Here is a 16,100-nt window from a genome sequence, read left to right on the forward strand (position 1 = left end):
TGTAGTAATATTATCATGTTGTCAACAGTACAGTGTAATGATATCATTGTGAGTATATCCCAGCATGCTTGATGCATTAACAGTATGATTGTCATTGTATTGTTTGGTACACCACTATTAATTACCATAGTGTAATGTCTGCACATCTTTGCATTCTGGTGGTAAGAATGAAAACAGAAGGCCACCTACATAGGTAGCACAGGGAATAAGAAAATGGAAGTAATGATACTCAATGCCGGACATGTAAACTGCAAGATGCATGCAGTCCAAACTCTACTCTGCATGTAGAATGTTGATATCTGTGCAGTAATAGACAACAGGTTCAAGACTCCCAAGAGCACCCTAGCACTACAAGGTTACACCTCATACCATGCTTGACAGCCCCAAAACACAGAACTAACTATGACAGGAGGGTGAGTCTCATTAAATGTCAAGGATACTGTGGTGGCAGGACAGGTAGCTTACATCCTTCTAAGTTGAAAACTGCTGATTGAGGACTCAGTGTCTGTTATTCTAAATGTGTATTAGTTCTGGTTTAAGCACTTGGGCTTGAGGCCAGTTATTTTACATTAAGAAGGTTCATGGTCTGCACTCTTGTGGGAGGAGAGGCGGGACTCTGCCCGTCTGAGCTGGGAATTTCTGGCTAAAGGCTTATAGTGCCTGCATATTTGAACAGTTTCTTACTGAAATTGGTACACCTTGTTTGCTGTAGCATAGACTAGATCCAGGCCTGCTGAATGTAGCTTTGTTTGTATGCTTGTTTGCTTGTTATTTCCCTGAAACGCTAATTCCACCTAAAACGCAGCTTTTCAGTGCTTCTGTGGATCCCTAGTGACATCTGCATTGCTTACTGTACTTATTTCCTTGTGTCACTTGAAAGAAAGTTACTGTTTGTCATTTTTGCATTTAAGTTACCTGTAACACATTGCATTTGAGTTACCTGGCACTTGCTCACTAAAGCATTTATATACGCCAGCACTAACAAATTAAAAGCACTACACCCTCACAAGCTCCCCTTGAGTACCTTGTTCCCCCATTGGCCCTTTTTGTTGTCAATTATAAAGGAATTCCCAATACTATTCTAGCATGTCCAAAGGTCAGTTGTCAATCTCCTCTCTGGTCCAGCTGGTGAATCTGGGAATCTTGAGGCAATGTTAAAACTGCCTCATGTACACAGACAACCCTCTCCTCCCCCCAACAAATTCCAACACATGTGAGAGATGCAACCATATAGCCAAACTGGAGGCTAAGCTCTCTCAACTCAGTACTGGCGAAACCTGTCAGGAGGAGAAGGAAACCACAGTCACTGCAATTCCAGTCTCACATAGACCTACCACGACAGCAAACCAAACACATAAACACACAAAAACATACTCAGAGGCTCTAAATAAAAATCTGCCTAAGCAGCAGAGACCTCCAAAGCAGACACCCAAGCAACCGCTACCCCAGAACAGAACACGTGCAACACATAGCTCACAAAGCCAGCGTGCCGGACAGTCACAGCCCTTAGGGCTAAACAACACACCTGATACACTTATAATAGGTGACTCTATCGTCAGGCACACTGACGTCCCGCTCACCAGGCTGAACAAGGAGAAGGTCACGGTGAGATGCCTGTCGGGCGCTATGATCCGCCACATAACACAAGCACACAGGTCACTCCGAGGCAAGTACAAATATGACTGAGTCATTGTCCCATGCCAGTGTGAATGACCTGAGACGTACCTCCCTGGACTACTTGATAAGAGACATAGAGGAGCACTCTGAGCATGTGGCCCAGGCTGGTATGACCCTGACCTTGAGTAGCTTCTTACCTTCACCAAGAATGATGCCACAATATGAAGACAAGATGATCAATTTCAACAATTGGCTTACGTTTCGGTGTCATTCAAAGGGGATCCAATGCCTGTCAGCCTGGGATGACATGCTCGACAAGCCACGATGCTTTGCTAGGGATGGCTTGCACCTGTCACCCCTGGGCTTTCGGATATTGGCAAAGGCTCTTGCTACCCCCATAGTGCGTTTTTTAGGCAAGGCTCAAAAGACAAAACCACCTCCATAGGTATCACAAGGGATAAGAAACTAATAGTAATACTATTCAATGCCAGCAGTGTAAACCTCAAGATGCATGCACTGGAAACTGTCCTTAGCATGGAGAACATCAATATCTGTGCAGTAACAGAATCCCGGTTCAAGGCTCCTGAGAGCACACCAGCACTGTCAGGTTATACCTCATACAATGCTTGTTGGCCCCAAAACTTGCACCGAACCAGAACAGGAGGGGGAGTATCAATATTCATCAAAGATACACAAACTTCCAGGTTGGTGGCACAGCACAAAGCATCAGAGACTATCCATGTGCAACTAACAGTGGGTAAAACTGCCTTCCAGTTTATAGCCTGCCACACACCACCCTCTCAAACCCAGGAACCCCACTTGGCCTTCCTGAGAACACTGGAAATATGAAGGTCTCTCCAAACACCATTATATTGGTGGACTTCAACTACCCAAACATAGACTGGGAGCATTACTCTAGCTCCAACAGCCTAGCTCAAAGGTTCCTAGCATTTATACACTCAAATGCTATGGAACAACTTGTTACCACTCCCACAAGAGGGGGAAACATACAGGACCTGATCATCACCAACATGGGGACTCTATGCTCCAGACCAGAAGTGTACCCCTCACTGGTAAGATCAGACCATAAACTAATCTCACTGGATATTCACATCCCGACCCCACCCCCTGCCCACAAAACCACAGTGTAAAACTTCTCTACAGCAAATTCCACACATCTCAAAACGAGGTGGAATCCTTCAAAGCCCCCGGGCCTGTGGAAAATATGGCCCAGACCACAGAATCCTTTATAAACGCATTCTATGAACACCTTCAGGAATGCATGGATCATGCAATCCCAAATAAAAACAAGACCAAATCCTCCAAAGGCAGACGTCCTGTCTGGTGGACCACAGCCATAAACAAACTATACAATAGAAGGAGGAAGCTACTACATGATAGAGCAAAATCCCAAAAAGGGGAGGCATCTCTGTTCAGTGTTAGCAAAATACTACGGGCACTCATAAAATCATCTAAGGCCAACCTCGAGAGAATAAATGCACAGGACACTAAGGATAATCACAAGGCTTTCTTTACTTATGTTAGGAACCTGGGTGGGAATTCCCAGATATGCTCAGAATTAGTCCAAAATGACAAAAAACTACACCAAACCCACAGACATTGCCAACATCCTAGCTGACAGGTTCAGCGCAAACTCCCCCCCCTCCCCACCAGAAGGGCAAATATCGATCCCAGCAGAGTGCTGCCCCCCTGACATCTCAGATGCTCAGGTAAGAGCCGCCCTCTCCAAAGCAAATAACACAGCATCAATGGGACCAGACGGTGTCCCGGGCTGCATCCTACATGAACTCCAAGATGAGCTAAACCCAAACATAAAACTACTGTTCAATCTCAGCCTTACCACAGGATATGTACCCAAAGAGTGGCGTACAGCAACAGTGGTCCCTCTACACAAAGGTGGTGCCTCAACGGATCCTGTAAACTATCGCCCCATAAGCCTGACTAGCTTGGTCTGCAAAGCTATGGAAAGGATCATCATGGACCTCATGCATAAAGATACTGGGGACCTACAGACACTGGATCCTACCCAGTTTGGCTTTAAGAGCAGATCCTGCCTCTTAAACCTGGTTGATATCTTTGAAACAGTCACCTAGGCCATTGACAAGGGGAAGGTGGTCCACACAGCCTACCTGGGCCTCGCAAAAGCCTTCGATACAATACCCCACTCGGGCATTATAGATAAGCTCACCAGCTTAAATATAAACTCTATGTCACTAGATAGGTTGCAAACTGGCTCAAGGACAGAACCCACATGGTTAGAATTGCTGGAGCCATGTCAGACTCCAAACCAGTTACAAGTGGCATCCCACAAGGCTCAGTCCTGCGACCTCTCCTGTTCGGTATATATTTCTCGGAGGTACAGGCCAACACGGAAGGACTGTGGCTGACCAAGTTCGCAGATGACTGCAAACTGGGCGCTATAATTGGCTCTCCAGCTGACACAACCATCCTCCAAAAGGGCCTCATAGAAACAGACAACTGGTGCCAGAGCCATGGCCTCAAGCTAAATGCCACAAAGTGTATAGTCATCCCCTTTGGCAAAAACAAAGTGGCCACAAATGACCACATAGGCGGTAATCCATTAAGTACAGAAGAAGTAATTAGGGACATGGGGACCGAAGTTGATAGCAATCTCTCATTTGACAACCACGTGGCCATAGTGGTTAGAAAAACAATTTCTATAGCCCACCTAATCATGACAGGATTCACATCTAGATCAGGGGAGGTCATCATGCCTCTTTACTCATCCCTCATCAGGACCATAATTGAGTACAATGCCCCTTTTGGGATGTACCTTACCAGACACCTGCAGCAATTGGAAAGACCACAAAAGTACCTCACCAAGAGGATCAAAGGGCTCAAACAGATGCCATATCCTGCCCGGTTAACATAACTCCATACTCAGTGGCATACCGCCTGCTCAGAGGCAATCTGTGCCAGACGTATAATGCCATGTCCAACCTGGAAGTAATGGACATGCTGCACCTCAGAAAATCCAAATGCCATCGAGCTACGTGCTCGAAAGACATGAACCTCAGCACTGACATCAATTGGACATGCTGGAGGGACAGATTCATAACCCAGAGGCTCCCTTCACTCTGGAATAAAATCCCAGTCCAGGTTAGGCAGAGTCCCTCATTGACTCTCTTCAAGAGGAATCATGATGAGTGGATGGGGGATCGTAGGTGTACCCCGGGTATCACTTCTGTGTCAATGTTAGACAGAGGCACTGTATACTAACCTCAGAAAAGGGCATAGCAACATTAATTTAAAATGGGTGGTGAAAGCCAAACACACTCTGGCTTGGCTTATAAATGCCCTAGGGCAGATAGCCTAGTATGAACCTATGAACCTATGAACCTATGAACCTATGAACCTATGAACCTATACCCACACCTCCAGGTTGTTGCCACAATGTGACACATCACAGACTATCCACGTGCAACTAGGTTAAACTGACTTCCAGTTCATAGCCTGCTACAGACCACCCTCCTAAACCCAGATAACCCACTTGGCCTACCTAAGAATACATGAATATCTGCAGGTGTCTCCAAACAACAATATATTGGGCAGCTTCATTTACACACACATAGACTGGGAGCATTACTGTAGCTCCAACACCCTAGGTGAAAGGTTCCTAGAATCCATACACTCAAATGCTATGGAACAACTTGTTACCACTCCCACAAGAGGGAAAAACATGCTGCACCCCTGTGATCATCACCAACATGTGGACTATATGCTCCAGACCAGAAGTGTATCCCTCGCTGGTAAGATGACACCATAGACTACTCTCACTGTATATTCACATACCAACTGCAGCCCCTGCACAGAAAATCACAGTCAAAAAGTTGTGTAATGCAAATTCCACGTATTCACATGAGGCAGGCTTCACACATGGGAACTATTTAAGGTCACAGGTACATATGTCTATGTGGCACACACATACCTCATGTGTGCATTGACATTACTGATATAATCTATGTCATACAATATTAAGAGCAACACCCAACACACATAGACAAACTGTGTGACAAAAACACACATGCCAGTTGTAGGATTCACACCCCTACCTAACTATGTTATGATACTTGAGAGAGATGCATTAGCAGAGCTCACTATTCGCATTACTGGGAGCTTTCCCTTCTCCTGCTATACTTATAGGGTGCTGACATCATCAGTGGTTAGAAAGAGGAATGTGCATCATGTAATGTGTTCTTCTAGTTGCCAAAAGGGACATTTCTTTCACACACACTAACTCCCCTCACCCACACTGAGCATTTACAGGATTCAAACCCCTACCTAACTATGTTATGACACTTGAGAGAGACGCATTAGCAGAGCTCGCTATTCGCACTACTGGGAGCTTTCCCTTCTCCTGCTATACTCATAGGGTGCTGACATCATCAGTGTTTAGAAAGAGGAATGTACATCATGTAGTGTGTTCTTCTAGTTGCCAAAAGGGACATTTCTTTCACACACACTAAGCCCCCTCACCCAAACACTGAGCATTTGCAGGATTCAAACCCCTACCTAACTATATTATGATACTTGAGAGAGACGCATTAGCGGAGCCCGCTATTCAAATTACTGGGTATCAATTCTTCTCCTGCAGTATTTATATGGTGCTGACATCATTATTTATAAAGAGGTATGTACATCTATTACTATCTGTCAGTTAGGGGGATAGCATATATATGCATTAACAGCCACCTACTTCAGGGTCACATATGCACATCAGCACTGCCGGGTTATGTTTTATACCATGCTTCGTGACCACAGGACCTGTAACACACAACACAACCAGTTCAGACCACCCCTCCCATATCCAGGAACCACACTTTGCTTCCCTGGGAACAGTGTAGGATATGAAGGTGTTCACATACACCATTACAGTGGTTAACTTCAGGTACAGGTATATTGAGTGGGGGAACTACTCAGGCCTCAACAACATCACCCTACAGCCACTACAATTTGTGAATCCATGTGCTATGGCAGGACCAATCACCACAGCCACAAGGGGGAATACATATTGGACCTGACCATCTGCAACATGGGGACTCTATGTTCCGCACCAGTGGTAGACCACCATTGTTAATATCTGACCATAACCAACTTTCCCTGGACATCCATATCCCATCCCCACCCCCAGACAAGGAAGTCACTGCAAACAAAGTATTTATCAAAAGCAGACTTTGCACTTGTGAAGACTGGGGTGGAAGACTTCAAAGGACCCATGCTGGGGGATTATACAGGACACTCTGCATAATCCTTGACAATTGCATTCTATGAGCATCTGGAAGGTTTGCATTGATCATGCTATCCCAAATAAACCCAAGACTCCACAACAGGAGACCTGTCTGGCGTACACCAGCCATATATAAGCTGTACAACAGAAGGAGGGAGCTAATACATTACAGAGCAATATCCCACAGAGGGAGGACGTCTCTGAACAGTATTGGCACGACACTTCAATCCCTCAAAATCATCACGTCAAAGTGTTGACAGTGAAATTGTCCAGATACTGCAGATAAGGCTCCCCTCAGTCTTTAATTGATGCCCAATTACTGTTATAAGTCCTCGCCAACCCTCTTCCAGCAAACACCAGCCACATGGATGTGACATTGCAAATTCAACCCCTGGGATCTCCACTGTGTCCCTGCTTGATGGAGGCACAGCACACTAGCCTTAAACGGTGCCTTCTGTGACCTACTTTACAGAGGCACAGTAGCCTACTGTACTGGGGAGACAGACGCCAAACACACTCTGGCTAAGCTTGTATTCCCTAGGGCAAACAGCCTAGTATTGACCTCTACACTCATGTGTTTAATTTTCAGATGCACAATATATGTTGCTGATAAACTGTTTGCAGGTCTTTATTGCCATAGCTTTCCCTGTTTCTATGAACAACTTGTGTATCTGTGGAAGATGTTTGAATATGAGAGGGATACACTATTTAACTTATGTCTCTGTTGTCATTTAACTGTGTGCACTGGGCAGATTGCTGTATTGTGGGAGGTTCCTGGATTAACACATACAAATGCCAGATATGTGTGGCCAACTGCTAAACTGAGACATGGCCTAAGTGTGTGAGCATGCCCAGTTCAGGCTTTCCATGGCTTGTTGCCTGACATATGCCTCATTTATCAAAGTGTGCGAGCATGCCCAGTGTGAGCTTTCCATATGTTGAAATCTGCAGTCCACCACATTTGTGGTTGTGTGTGAACTTCAACAATATTTCACATTTATAGTTGTGTGTTGGGAGTCATGTTGTGTACTTACTGCCCAACTGCTTTGTGTCTGAACCCAACAGGGATTATACTGTGTCTGCAGGGTTTGCATGAGATAGTTTGCATACAGTTGTCAACATCCTTTCATACTGACCAAACACTGTAATATCGTATAGTGTACTGGTTCAGTAGTTTCACTGTGGTGGACAGTATCCTGGGTTGCAGTCCTATCACTGCTTTAAATATTCATAATGAGCACACCAGACTGGTTAAGGGCCAGTTGTGCACATATGACCATGTTGCATTTTGTTCAAATATGGACTACTTAAACCAGGCTTGTCCAACATTGGTGGTGTATTCCGCAACTTGGGTGGACATTGACAAACACTAGCTATGTGCCCTAGGCCATTTCTAATGCTAGTCAGAGAGTGTGTTTGTCCTTCAACACACATTGTAACTGGAGTTTGCCATGACATATTTCCAGGTTAGTATACTGTGCCTCTGTCTACCCATGACATAACAGTGATACCCAGGGTAAACCTACCATCTCCCATCCACTCATCAAGATTTCTCTTGAGGAGAGTCAATGAGGGACTCCCTGGCTAACCTGTACTGGGAGTTTACTCAAGAGTGGAGGGAGCTTCTGGGTTATGGATCAATCACTACAGCATGTCCTATTTATGTCAGTGCTGGGGTTCAGGTCTCTCATGTGCATAGCTGACTGGCATTCAGATTTTACAAGGTGCAGCATGTTCATTGATTCCAGCTTGGACATGGCTTTATACATCAGGCACAGATTGCCTCTGGGCAGGCAGTATGGCACTGTGTGGAGCTGCAGTTTGTTTAATCAGGCAACACATGGCATCTGTTTGAGCTCTTTGATCCTCCTGGTGAGGTACTTTTGGGGTCTTTCCAGTTGCTGGAGGTGTCTGCTGAGGTACATCCCACAGGGGCCATTGTACTCAATTGTGAGGCTGATGAAGGATGACTGAAGAGGCACGGTGACCTCCCCTGATCTAGATGTGACTACCTTCATGATTAGATGGGTATATGGTATGTTTCTGTAACCACTACAGCCACATGGTTGTCAAATGCAAGATATCTATCAACTTGTGTCCCCAGGTCTCTTATTAGTTCTAAAGTACTTAATGGGTTAACACCTATGTGGTAATTGGTGGGCACTTACTGTTTATCCACAGGGGATGACTATACACTTTTCTGCATTTAGCTTGATGACATGGCTCTGGCACCAGTTGTCTGTTTCTATGTGGCACTTTTGTAGGATGCTTGTGTCAGCTGGAGGGTCAGATATGGTGCCCAGTTTGTAGTCATCTGCAAACTTGTTCAGACACAGTCCTTCCATGTTGGCCTGTACCTATGGGAAATATATACCAAACAAGGGAGGTCCCAGGACTGAGCCTTGTGGGATGCCAGTTGTAGCTGGTTTGTAGTCTGACATGGCTGCAGCATTTCTGACCATGTCAGTTCTGTCCTTTAGCTGGTTTGCAACCCATCTACTGACATAGGGGTTTATATTTAAGCTGGTGAGCTTATCTATAATGAACACGTGGGGTATTGTATGGAAGGCTTTTGCAAGGTCCAGATAGGCTGTGTGGACCACATTCCCCTCATCAATGGCCTTGATGACTGTTTCAAATGAGTCAAACATGTTTAAGGGGCAGGATCTGCCATTAAGAAAGCCACACTGAGTAGGGTCCAGTGTCTGTAGGTCCCCAATATCTTTATTTCTGAGGTCCATGATGATCCTTTCCATAGATTTGCAGACCAAGCTTGTCAGAATTCTGGGGTGATAGTTTGCAGTATCCATTCAGGCACCACCTTTGTGGAGAGGGACCACTGTTGCTGTACACTGCTCTTTGGGTACATATCCTGTGGTAAGGCTGAAATTGAGCAGTAGTGTTATTTGGCATTCCATTCTTCTTGGAGTTCATGTTCGACGCAGCCCAGGACACCATCTCGTACCATTGATTCTGTGTGTTTTGCTTTGAAGATGCTGGCTGTTACCTCAGCATCTGCAATGTCAGGGGGCCAGCACTCTGCTAGGATAGATATTTGGCATTTTGGTGGGGGGGGGGGAGTTTGCACTGAACCTGTCAGGTTGGATGTTGGCAATGTGTGTGGGTTTGGTGTATTGTTTGTAATATTTGAGTAATTCAGAGCATATCTGTGAATTCCCACCAAGGTTCCTACCATCAGTTAAGAAAGCCTTGTGATTATCCTTAGTGTCCTGTACAATTTGTATCTTCATAGGTTCATAGGTTCATACTAGGCTATCTGCCCTAGGGCATTTATAAGCCTAGCCAGAGTGTGTGTGCCTTTGCCACCCCTTGCTATGTGAATATTATGCCCATTTAGGGTTTACTTTACTGTGCCTCTGTCTAGATGTGACACAGTGATGACCCCCAGTGTAAATCTACGATCTCCCATCCACTCGTCAAGATTCCTCTTGAAGAGAGTCAGTGAGGGGCTCTGCCTAACATGGACTGGGATTCTGTTCCAGAGTGTAGGGAGCCTCTGGGTTATGAATCTGTCCCTCCAGCACATCCTATTTATTTATGTGTTGAGGTTGAAATCTCTCGCTGTCGCGGCTCTGATGGATTTGGATTTTCTGAGGTGGAGCATGTCCATTAATTCTGGATTGGACATGGCCTTGTACATCGGGCATACATTGCCTTTGAGTAGGCAGTATGTGACTGCATACAGCTGGGGTGTCTTCAGCCAGGCAGCATATGACAAATGTTTGAGACCCTTTATCCTCTTGGTGAGGTACTTTTGAGGTCTTTCTAACTGCTGCAGGTGTCGGGTAAGGTACATCCCAAATGGGGCATTGTACTCAATTATGGGCCTGATAAGAGAAGAGTATAGGGGCACAATGACCTCTCTTGATGTAGATGTGAATCCTTTCATGATAAGGTGGCCAATATAGAAGGTCTTCCTAGCCACCTTGGCAATGTGAGTGTCACATGAGAGGTTACTGTCCACTTGTGTCCCTAGGTCCCTGATTACTTCTTCCATACGTAATGGATTACCACCTATGTGGTAATTTGTGAGTACCTTGTTTGGTATTTGGAGAGACATTCATACTCTCCAGTGTTTTCAGGAAGGCTGAGTGGGGTTCCTTGGTTTGAGAGGGTGGTCTGCAGCATGCTACAAACTGTACAGCAGTTTTGCCTACGGTTAGTTGCACATGAATGGTCTCCGTTGCTTCGTGCATTGTCAGTAACCTGGAGGTATGGGTATCTTTGATGAATATGGATACTCCCCCTCCTTTTGTGGTTTGGTCCAGGTTTTGGGGCCGAAAAGCATGATATGAGGTATAACCTGGTAGTGCTGGGGTGCTCTCAGGAGCCTTGATGCAGGTTTCCATCACTGCACAGACATCGATGTTCTCCATACTGGGGAGGGCCTCGAGAGCATGCATCTTGAGGTTTAGACTTCTGGCATTGAGCAGCATTACCCTTATGTTTTTTCAACTTATGTTTTCTAGGGAGGTGGGTTTGTCTTTTCAGCCTTGCCAACAAAAGGCACTATGGAGGTGGCAAGAGCCTTAGCCAATATCCAGACGCCCAGGGGTGACAGGTGCAAGCTATCCCTGGCAAAGCAACGTGGCTTGTCATGCATGTCATCCCATGCAGACAGACATTGGATCCCCTTGGAATGACACCAGTAAATGAGTCAATTGTTAAAGCTGATCATTCTGTGTTTGTACTGTGGCATCATTCTTGGTGAGGGTAGTATGCTGCTCAGGGTCAGGGTCATACCGGCCTGGGCTACATAATCGGAGAGCTCCTCTATGTCTCTTTTCATGTAGTCCAGGGAGGTACGTCACAGGTCATTCACACCAGCATGGACAATGACTGAGTCATATTTGTACTTGCTTTGGAGTGAACTGCGTGCTTGTGTTATGTGGCAGATTGTAGCGGCCTACAGGCGGCTTACTGTAACCTTTTCCTTGTTCAGTCTGGTGAGTGGGACATCAGTGTGTCTGACTATGGAGTCACCTATTACAAGTGTATCAGGCATGTTGTTTGTCCTTAAGGGCTGTGACTGTGTGGCACACTGACTTTATGTACTATGTGTTGCATGTGCTATGTTTTGTGGTAGTGGTTGCTTGGGTGTCTTCTTTGGAGGCCTCTGTTGATTTGGTGGATTTTTAATTAGAGCCTCCGGGAATATTTTTGTGTGTTTATGTCTTTAGTTTGCAGTTGTGATAGGTCTATGTGAGACTGGGTTTGTGGTGTGCGTGGTTACCTTCTCCTCCTGACTAGTTTTGACAGTACTGAGTTGAGAGAGCTCGGCCTCCAGTTTGGATAAATGGTTGCATCTCTCACATATATTTGTATTTCTTGGGGGGAGGAGGGGGTTGGCTGTGTACATGGGGCAGGTGTAACATTGCCTCAAGATTCACAGATTCAACATGTTGTAGCTGGCCTTAGTGGATTTTATGCGTGGCCATATTTTATTGCCATAATACTGATCAGAGATTACTTCCCTTTTTGGGATTTGCTGTATCATGTAGTAGCTTTCTCCTTCTCTTGCATGGTTTGGTAATGGCTGGGGTCCACCAGACCAGATGCCTGCGTGTATGGAATTGGGTCTTGGTTTTATTTGGGATTGCATAATCCATGCATTCCTGAAAGTGTTCATAGAATGCATTTTTAAAGGGTTCTGAGGTGTGGCCCATATTTTCCACAGGCACAGGGCCTTTAATGGATTCCACATCAGTTTGGAGGAGTGCAACATTTGCTTTACACATGTTTTTCACTGTGGTTTTCTGCCCAGGGACTGGGGTCAGGATGTGAATATCCAGTGTGATTACTCTATGGTCTGATCTTACCAGTGAGGGATACACTTCTCATCTGGCCATAGAGTACCCATGTTGCTGATTATCACATCCAGTATGCTTACCCCTCTTGTGGGAGTGGTAAGTTGTTCCTGAGCATTTTGGTTTATAAATTCTAGGAATCTTTGGCCTAGGGTGTTGGAGCTAGAATAATGCTTCCAGTCTATGTTTGAGTATTTTCAGTCGCTCAATATAATGTTGTTTGGAGAGCTTGATATTTTCATGTGTTCCGACGTAGGCCAAGTGCAGTTCCTGGCATTAGGAGGGTAGTCTGTAGCAGGCTACAAACTGGGAGGCAGTTTTAGCCACTGTTACTTCACCGTGGATAGTCCATGCTGCTTCTTGTTGTAGTACCAACATGGGGGTGTGGTTATCCTTGACAATTATTGCTAGTCACCCTCCTTTTGTAGTTTGTTCCATGTTTTGGGGCTGTAAAGCACGGTATGAGGTGTAACCTGGTAGTGTTAGGGTGCTCTTGTGAGCCTTGACCCAGTTTTCTGTTACAGTACAGATATCAACATTCTCCATGCTGAGGGGAGTTTAGACTGCATGCATCTTGCAGTTTAGACTTCTGGCATTGGGTAGCATTACGTCTAGGTTCTTATCCCTTGTGATACCTATGGAGGTGGGTTTGTGTTTTGAGCCTTACCTATTCAAGGCACGGTGGGGATGACAGCAGCCTTTGCCAGTATCCAAAAGGCCAGGAGTGATAGGTGCATGCCATCCCTAGCAGGTGGAGCATCGTGTCTTGCTCAGCATGTCATCCCAGGCTGGCACACATTGGATCCCCTTTGACTAACAGCAATACTTAAGCCAATTATTGTAATTGATCATCTCGTCTTCATATTGTGGCATCATGCTTGGTGAGGGTAGGATGTTAGTCAGGGTCATCAAGTTTGCATATACTACATGGTGTTACATTGCTTAACACATGGCAATCATGCCTCAGGTGGTGCTGCAGGGCTGTCTATGTTGCATGCACATACTACACTCCCTGTACATGTTTGAAAGCAGGTTGTGTCAGCTTAGACATCCCTTTTACTATATGTGTGAGTCAGAGAGAGGTATCATTTCCAGGGTTCCTACTGAGCCAGTGTATGTGCTATGCGTTGCAGCTTTGCCAAGGCCAAGGCATACTGGGCATGTCTGCTTCTGCCTACTGGGACAGGTTCAGGTTGTTCCTCCTCCGAGTCACGCTCTGCCTGTGATTGGCTTGGCAATGGTGGGGGGCTGTTTGGCCCAGCCCTATGCTGGTCCTGCTGCAGCTGTTTTTGCAGAATCATATTATGTAGCATAGCACATACCATGACAATTTGGGTACATGTAGTTGGTGAGTACTGCAAGGCTCCACCTGATGTGTCCAGGCACCGGAACCGTGACTTGAGCAGCCCAAACACACGCTTGATTACATTTTGTGTTTGTGCGTGTGCCTCATTATAGCGTTCTTGTTCAGGTGTGTGTGCATTTCTGATGGGTGTCATCAGCCATGGCTCCAGTGTGTAGCCAGCATCCCCCACTAAGTGACCATGTGGGATGTCCCCATTGGCAAATGTCTGGTACAGCTGCATCAAATGCTAGATATGCTAATCATGGTAGCTTCCAGGGCAGCCAGCACACACATTCATTATTATGCCCTGGGCATCACACATGACCTGGCGGTTGATGGAGGGAAAGCCCTTGCGGTTAATGTAGGCCCTACCCTGCTCACCAGCTGGTGCTTTGATGCGTATATGCGTGCAGTCTTTTGCACCCACTACCTCAGGGTATTCCGCTATTTGCTGGAAGAGACGCATATTGCTGGCCAATACCTCATGGGAATTGGGGAAATATACATGATCACCGACATGTGCTGACATGGCATCCAGGAACTGGTGCAGTACCCTGGATGCTGATGCCTGTGATATCCCCATCATATCACCAGTTGGTCTCTGGAAGGTACCTGTTGCTGGTATTCTTAGGCCAACACATACCTTGGTTTCCACTGGGATGGGTTCCCCTCTGTTGGTTCTGTGTGTGAGGCATGGCCTGCACAGCTCAACAATTTGCTGTAGGAGGTCTCTGTCCACTCTATAGTGCTCCACTATCTCCAGCTCATGTAACCCCTTGTAGGTGATCCTGGGCCTGTACACTCTTCTCCGTCTCCTCACTGTGGGTTGTCCGGCAGCATTTGCATAGTCACCACCCTCAGCAAGTTGCATATGTCTCCTTATAACAGCTATGGCAGCCCCTAGCATTTTTGGTCTGAGTAAAGCTTTTTCAGTTTTCACTTCTAATAGCTTACTCCTCTGTTGCAGTGTCTCTTGAGAGAAACATTCTACACTGTTCAGAGTTTTAAGTGCTGGGCTGGGCTACTGTTCTGCCTATGTAATTGCCTGCTTCTGATTGTTTTCACCTGCTAGCTCTGCCAGTAATCCCTGCTAGCTTCCTACTATTTCTCATGCTTCCTTTTTCCCTTCTGTTTCCTCAGGGGGGAGCGATGCACATACCAGCCAAAACACGCTCACAGCGACTAACATGCGTGCACACATGCTTAGACGGACTAGAATCTGCTTATTCGGGTTAAAACGCACACACACCAGTGCAAACAAGCTTACAGGTGTTTAAACAGGCTCCTACATGTGTATTCTGCCTTAAACGCACGCACTCATGCTTACACGCGCACACTGTATCTTACTCGTGCCTACCAGTGCGCACACGCACACATGCACACCCTGCAAGAATTATTGGTGTTATCCATAGTGTACACCTTCCATTTCTTGGCTTTCCCATGCCTACTTGTTGACACCCCTCTTTCCATGATGTGTGACTGACATCTTTCACATGCCACTGTGCTCCAATGAGCTGCATTTCTTTCATACGTTCCCCCCTGTGATGTCACCTATCTCCTACTCTGTTACTCCCCCTTATCCTACTCCTACACTGCACAGAATGTGCTCATTTCCTATGTGACAGTACGATTCACTATCCTACCACTCATTTACATGGGATTGCCTACTAATGCTTAGTTACATGTCTTACACTCAGCTTCTCCCCTTAGCAACCCCTACTCGGTGGCCATGTTGTTTTCAGCCTGCTATTCCCTTACATTGTAAATTCATGCTTTGCATGTGGGTTTAAATTTTTTTATTTTTTCTGTTTTTTTATAGCGCAGCCCGTTTGCGCGGCGCTGCGCTACGTTTAAACATCGACAATCACCGAAAAAAAAAACATTTTTATTTTATTTTTGCATCGGGGTATGTTGCCAGTGGCCACACATTTGGCCATTGGCAAGCTGCCTAGGACATTTGCAGCCTTTATTTGGGGCTGACAAGACTCCATTGTGTTATTTGCAGAACGGTACTCAGTTATCAACTGAGTACATTTCTGCA

The sequence above is a fragment of the Protopterus annectens genome, chromosome 3.part1 (assembly GCF_019279795.1).
Source record: "Protopterus annectens isolate FY-2018-M chromosome 3.part1, PAN1.0, whole genome shotgun sequence".
Lineage (NCBI taxonomy): Eukaryota > Metazoa > Chordata > Ceratodontiformes > Protopteridae > Protopterus > Protopterus annectens.